At 33.9% G+C, this 6312-nt stretch overlaps 1 protein-coding gene and 1 long non-coding RNA gene across 2 annotated transcripts in view; one reads left to right on the top strand and one right to left on the bottom strand.

Moving 5' to 3' along the window:
• Positions 1-2931: 2931 nt before the first annotated feature.
• LOC143081960 (uncharacterized) lies at positions 2932-3589 on the bottom strand. Its single transcript, XR_012980180.1, has 2 exons — positions 3526-3589; positions 2932-2978 (listed from the first exon to the last, which is right to left on the bottom strand). It is a non-coding gene; the product is annotated as an uncharacterized LOC143081960 (long non-coding RNA).
• Positions 3590-4479: 890 nt separating this feature from the next.
• Positions 4480-6312, top strand: part of LOC143081959 (uncharacterized) — a 46982-nt gene continuing 45149 nt past the window's right edge. Inside the window, exon 1 of the mRNA XM_076257583.1 lies at positions 4480-4577. The gene's annotated coding sequence lies outside the window, so the exon portion shown is untranslated. The remainder of the gene's footprint in view (positions 4578-6312) is intronic.

Here is a 6312-nt window from a genome sequence, read left to right as displayed (position 1 = left end):
AGTTACTGCTATAGCCTCTTTTCGAAAACGTAGTAAAATCCCTAACAGGCTGTTTGTGAGGTCTGGTCCTTTTAACAGAACGTTATTTAATGAATGACCGTTACACACTGCAGACGCATCAAATACCACTCGGATATTGTCAGGTTTTCTGGGGTGATATATCCCAAACATAGGTAAGTACCAACATTCAGACGATATAGCCAATGGTGGCGCTATTTCAGCATGACCATTTTGAATGATTTTCTGCATGAATTGTATGACATGTTCTCGTTTTGTAGAATTAATTTTCAAGCTGTAATCGAAAGATTTTGCTCTCTTCAAAGCTACTTGTTTGTTGTTTTCTAATATTGGCCGATGTTCACGGAAGGGCAATGGAGCAACCCAACAACCATCTGAATTTTTAACAAAACCTGAATTCATGATCTTCAGGAATGTATCGTCTTCGATTGATGCTCCAATTTTTTCATCGTTGTCAGTTGTACGGAAAATGTTTGTACCTACTTGTAATTCACTTTGGCAAGGTTTAAGAAAAGTAGCACGGCCATTACTCAAAATGGTAGTCTTGTTCACATTAACGAAATCTAGAATGCCAGGCGGATGAGTTTTCCCGAGACACACTTCACCAATTATAGCCCAACCTAAAGGCAGCTTCTGTGCATATGGGAGGTTACCTTTGCCAAGACGCTGATCGAGTACATGGTGTACTGATATCAAATCTCTTCCTATCAAAAGATCAATTTGTGCATGCTCATTGATTTCAGGAATATAAGGAGCAATGTCTACAAGATGAGGATATTGAATAGCCACATTAGGGGACGCTATTTCCTGTCTATTGTTTGGAATGTCATTACATTCTATGATAGTTGGTAAGTCGAACGCACATGACCCATCTAAAGCTTCTATCACGTAGTCCCTAGCTAAACGTCCAGATGTGGTAAATTTTCCAGCACAAGACGACAAAATATATTCAGTTTCTGGTCCATTATCAGAAAACAAATAAAAGAAGTTGGAAGTGGCCAATGACTTGTTACTTTGATCATCTATTAAAGAATACATCATGTGTGATTGTTCAGGTTGTCCTTTTGGATACACTTTTACTAACATAAGTTTTGAACATGACTTACTGGTGCCAGATACTTGACCACATATTTGTGTGCATGCTGTTATAACTTCTCCTGATTCATTCTCCCCCTCGTGAGATTCTGGGGGTTCGTTCTTTCTAATATTTCCGATATCGGTATGTAAAGCAGAAGGGTGTTCCCGACTTTGACAGACTGAACATTTCAAGAACTCTTTGCAGTCTCTTCTAAGATGGCGCTTAGGCCCACAACAGCGAAAACAAATTCCATTCTTTTTTAAGAACTCCCTTCGTTCTGAAATTGGTTTCTCGACAATCCTCAAAGAAAAAACTGGGATCATTTTTCATTTTTGCAATCCTTTGTAAAAAAAACTGGGTAAATACTGTAAATGGTGGATATACCATGTGGTTTTGAGTCTTATATCTGGTGGCCTCTGTTGTCCATTTTTCTTGGATATTATATGGCAGTTTTGCTATTATAATGTTTACACCAGCCGATGAGTCATAAACACTAAAAATACTTCTATACATGTCATTCTCTTTAACTGCTTCTATTTCTGAAACTATGTCAAAAAGCTCAAATAAACGTTTATTGTCTTTATTGCCGATTTTGGCAAAGTTATTAAGTTTCTTACGTAAAGCACTTTCTACAATTTCGGGACTTCCAAATCTGTCTTGAAGTCTAGCCCAAATTCTGGCTACACCTTGAGATGCGTTTCCTGCATTAGCTGCTCGAATGCTCAATGCTTGTTTGCAACTTTCGGGTCCCAACCATTTTACCAATAAGTCTAATTCTTCAGACGGAGTAACGTTTAATTCACGCATTACATTTGTAAAACTTGCTTTCCAAGCTAAGAAATAACCAGGTGTGTCATCATATTTACAGAGCCGTGATAACAACAAGTCCTTTTTAACAATGAATTGTGTAAACTCTCTACAGGCGTCTGTCTGAGTAAATGTGGCAGTAGGCATTTGATTTACTACTGCTGGTTTAAATGTAGGTGCATCAACATTTAAATTTTGAGTTAAAGGCATATTGGCATTTTGATCAGTTTGTTTTAGTATGAATTCTGCAGTACGTCTTTTGACGTCTTCTTTGTTTGGCTCTGAAATAGCACAATCTTCATCAAAATTCTCATTCAAGACTCTGAGTTCACATTCCGCTTCCTCTATATCGCGTTTCACACTTAGAAGTTTCATGTCTGCTTGTATGGCTGTTTGTTTACGCATAAGTTCAACTTCTTCTTGTGCAAATTTTGCTCTGGTCTTTGCGACTTCAACTTTGGCTCTCTGTCGAGAAAGATGAGAACTTCCTCTTGAACAATTAGATTTTCTATCTACACCAGTATTTGACGGTTCTCTAAATGCGTCGGGTGGTTGAATGATTTCTGTTAATTGTTCACTTTTAATTTTATTTAGTTCTTCCATATCAAAGGTTTGCAACATTGCTTCTAGCTTATCTATTGCTTTAGAGACTTGCTGTTGTAACGAACTAGCAATCAAATTATGCGAAGATCTTTCACGAGAACTTTCATCACACCGTTGAGAAATTAAATAGTCGTCATATTTGCGAGAAATTTCTTCATATTCCTTAAAATGTTTCATTAGTTCTTGTTTATAAGTACAAGCTAATGGTTTAGTCATATGGGTGTGCTCATGTATATCTCCAAAAATCATGTCTATATATCTGTGTTGAATTCGTAGTTTTGAAGTAAACTGTCTTACATTCTCCTCGAACATCAATTGTCCTTCTGGAGTAAGTCTCCTTGCCTCACGAAAAGTTCTTTCTGAATCCATGGTTATTCTTCCCGATACCGAGGTTTTTTACTGTAATGTCAAAGATAAGCTGAACCTGAGTTGTTACTATCTTTTATTGCAGACCTCCAGAGAGGGTAAAAAACTGAAAATATACAAAAATGAATCTAATAAGCACAATGTTCACAATCAACAATTTTCACAAAATAATAGTACAATTAGTGTTAACAATGTTCTCCATACATTGAAAAATATGTTTATCTTATGAAACAACAAAAAATGATCTAAAAATGCCATAAAATTACATTTTGAATAACAAAATTATAACACGAAAAGCGTTCCATACACATACTGTTTTAGGAAAAAACGTACGCCAAAATATATGGCTCTAATTCATACAAAAAATATTTTGACAAACCGACGGAGTAAAATCAAAAATCGCAAATTAAGAAGCTTAAATTGACTGATAAATGTGTCTTATAAATGCAGGAATATATATAACCATCAAATAAACATCGGAATGCTTAATTTAACATGTAAAATACAAAGTAAGTGTGACGTGAGATATGACTCCTGAGAATCGTTTGAAATCACAATTTAAATCAAAAGGACTGACCTTAGACTTTAAATACGTTAATCGGACATACAAATAAAGGTTATAAACTACATGTACAGTTTATCAGAAAACTCACCCTGTGGAGGGTTGAATACCATAAAAAAAGTTTGTTTGGCTTTGCCGCTGTTGCCGATTGGCAGACATCATCATAAAAATCAACATAATGACGGAACAGATCCGTAAATTTCCGGAGTGTGACAATACATCAGTCATCATCGTATAACAATTTTAAAAGGAACAATTTAACAGAACACAATTTACCATGTTGTTAATTTTGTCAATTTGTGATTTTTCTCTGTTTAAAGAACAAAATACACATTATTTTAACTTCTTTGTTATGAGTGATTGAAAAAAAAATACGTATCTAAGGAATTTGAAAAGAAAACATTATATGGGATGTTCATGTTTCTGGTAAAATCATTTTTTGTACCTCTACCTATTTTCTCAAAATTTCACTAAAAAAGACTAACTTGATTAATAATAGAATTTGAAAATTTCATTTCTCAAAAACTACTTATTGGAAATACACAATTCTTTCATAGAGTTAAGTTTGATTTTGATAATTATCAAATTCATTGCTATTTTCCACTTATATAATATGTTTTGGAAATAATTCCAGAACGAGATTTCAATGAGACTGATTGAGACTGAAATGTCAGTACAAATATATTGATTTAAGTCCAGGAGTTTTGTTTGTAAAGCTACTTCAATATGTGAAAATTACGATGAAATATATTGAAGGATTTCTTGGAAGAAACCGTCACACGTAGTGGAGAGATATATTGTTTTTAAACTTAGTGTTTTTAACGGTTCTCAAATGGAAAATGTAGTTTAACAGCCCTCAATAAATTATTGATAAGAATTTGTCATCATGCTTTTATGTTTGTCAATTGTATTGATTTTGTAATATCCGGGTCATTCGTTATTATCTTTTGACATGTTTACTGCAGTATGATATTTTACAGTTAGGCGATATGTTTACCAAAGTTTGATATGAAGTTTGTGATTAAACTTCCTTCTAAGTCAAGAAGTACAAACCAACATAAATAATTTTAAGAAAGATAAAAGTTTTACTTAATTCATGCATTTGTGAAACAAAAGATTAAATAAACGCCGAAATGATAACAGGTAAGCAGACTATGTAGATTATGAAGCGAAAGTTTTTTTCGTACGATCATTGATTTGTATTTGATCAAGATTAGCATTTTATGATACAGTAAATAGATGAATTTAAGAATTACACGTGATTACTAAAATTTAGGAACTGCATGTAATTCATGTGATGCACTTAGTTAATATAAGGAATTCCTAAAACTGCACACTTATTACCAGTAATTACTATTTCGTGAATGAATTTTTACACCTATTTACTAACTGATAAAACAATGTTGCATTGTATGATGGGCTGATCAAAAGTAAGGGCAATAATGATTAGAAGATCATTTATTACTTTTACAAAGTGATAATCCTAAAATATATCTTGATGTTAAAAATATTAATCTGTCTGAAATATATTGACTGAAAATGAACAACTCTAAAGAATAAATATTAACTGAAACGTTGTTCAAATTGTACAACGAATAAATGTGATGAAGTCTTCATGCTAAAAATACCATAATCGGCAGATTGAATGTGAAAAAAAACACAAAATAAACAGAATGTGTCCATACTACACAGATGTCCCATCCGAACTATCATTTGCTTTGTTCAGTGGACCCTGAAAATGGGGTTAAATCCTTAATTTGGCATTGAAATTAGAAAGATCATGTCATAGGAAACATGTGTACTAAGTTTCAAGTTGATTGGACCTCAGCTTCATCAAAAACTAAATCGACCAAAAACTTTCACCTGAAGTGGGACAGACGGACGGACGAACGAACGAACGAACAGATGAAGGAACGAACGGACGCACAAACCAGAAAACATAATGCCCATAAATGGGGCATAACAAGAGCTAGGCACAATCTTCTCTCAAGATAAGTATCACTACTTATTGAAGATACTATATGATTGCCAATGAGACAACTCTCACCAAGAGACCAAAATGACTTAGAAATTAACAGCTACAGGTTACCGTATGGCCTTTAACAATGAGAAAAGCTCATACCGCATTGTCCGGTATAAAGCCCCAAAAAATCACAAATGTAAAATAACTCAAACGAGAAAACTAGGAGACTAATTAATTTTCAAAAATGAACTGCAAAACATATATCACACAGCAACTAACGACAATCACTGTAATGATTTTCAAGACATGTTTGTTGTTTTTCAAATCATTCAACATATAAAAGTAATTTAACAGTTCTAATTATTGAATTAAGGGCTGCAATAAAGAGGGATGGGTTAATGTGCACCTCTTGTGTTGTCTTGTTTTGTCAACCATAAACCCCTACCAGGGTCCTATGTTGGACACTCATTGGAGCCTTAAATATAAACTTAGGACAGGCCCATGTAATATGCGGCGGTGTAAAACTAGTTTTGTCAAGTCCATACCCCCTCTCATATTTATATTTCTGATAAATGATATAAATAAATTCAGTTGTAGGCACATTGCCAATTTTTTTTTACCAGAAAGCTACAAATATGTTCAGAAATTATAATGTCCGTCTCATTTATCTGTTCACAATTCAGGACCAGATGCTTTGTAAGAATAAGTAAGTGTCATCGGCTTCAAATCTGAAAATCTCAGTAAGTAAATTGCTAGCCTACTAAACATCTAATAAACGGGTATTGATATTTGCTACAGAAAAGGTGGAGTGACTGCAATATGACCTGTATAATACAATTTTGTTTAGGGCATTACGGCCAGGTTACGGCCATGAATGGTCCTTTCTTTAAAATTTCTGTTTTTATGATAGGGTTT

This window comes from Mytilus galloprovincialis, chromosome 7 (genome assembly GCF_965363235.1).
Source record: "Mytilus galloprovincialis chromosome 7, xbMytGall1.hap1.1, whole genome shotgun sequence".
Taxonomy (NCBI): Eukaryota; Metazoa; Mollusca; class Bivalvia; order Mytilida; family Mytilidae; genus Mytilus; species Mytilus galloprovincialis.
This window is presented reverse-complemented; position numbering and strand designations above follow the sequence as displayed.